Source organism: Acyrthosiphon pisum, chromosome A1 (genome assembly GCF_005508785.2).
Source record: "Acyrthosiphon pisum isolate AL4f chromosome A1, pea_aphid_22Mar2018_4r6ur, whole genome shotgun sequence".
Lineage (NCBI taxonomy): Eukaryota > Metazoa > Arthropoda > Insecta > Hemiptera > Aphididae > Acyrthosiphon > Acyrthosiphon pisum.
Genome location: NC_042494.1, coordinates 148195572 through 148196354, shown reverse-complemented (window position 1 = coordinate 148196354; position 783 = coordinate 148195572).

Below are 783 nucleotides of genomic sequence, written 5' to 3'. Positions count from 1 at the left end.
CATATCTTTAATAATTTATCTAACTGACAGTCGGAAATATCGTTCATTCGTTCCTATTAACGAAAATATTGTTATTATTAGTTTGTTTAATCTAAGACTACATTTATAAGATAAAATATTATCTACGTTTTCAAGCTGAAGACATAATAATGTTTTATCTTCGACTACCCAACTCCTAATTATCCGACTAATTTAATACTACATTTATTAGCAAAACCCTATTGACCTACGTTGTGACGTGGTGTGTCATAAATGTATATTGGAAAAACGAGTGAAAAATATACAGTACGGGGTTTAACTCGCCTAATGCTGGGTACATAATTCACTGCAAGGTTCGATATACACGTTGGTGTCCACGTTGTGCGGCTGAGCCACTAGGTAGTGAGTAGACTGTTGGTGAACGACCGTTATTTAGAATTTAAATTTATTATTTATATGATTATGGGGAATAATGAATAACAAATAATGGAACCGAATAATGAATAAAATATAGTAAATAAAAATATCCGTATAATGAATAACGAATAATAATAAATTATTCGAATAATCATTCAAATAACTTTTTATTCGAATAATGGCCAACTCTGATTATTAGTAAAAATTTAAAACAATGGTAATTGAGAAATCACAACTTTAAAAATAATTCTGAATATTTCAGGAATAATATTTTTTGTTTTAATTTCATCAAATTGTTCGTTTTCATCGTATGGTGTTTTGTAATGTGTTCTTATTTCTAATTCATATATTTAGGATTCTTATGATAATTTCATTTTTTTTCAGTTC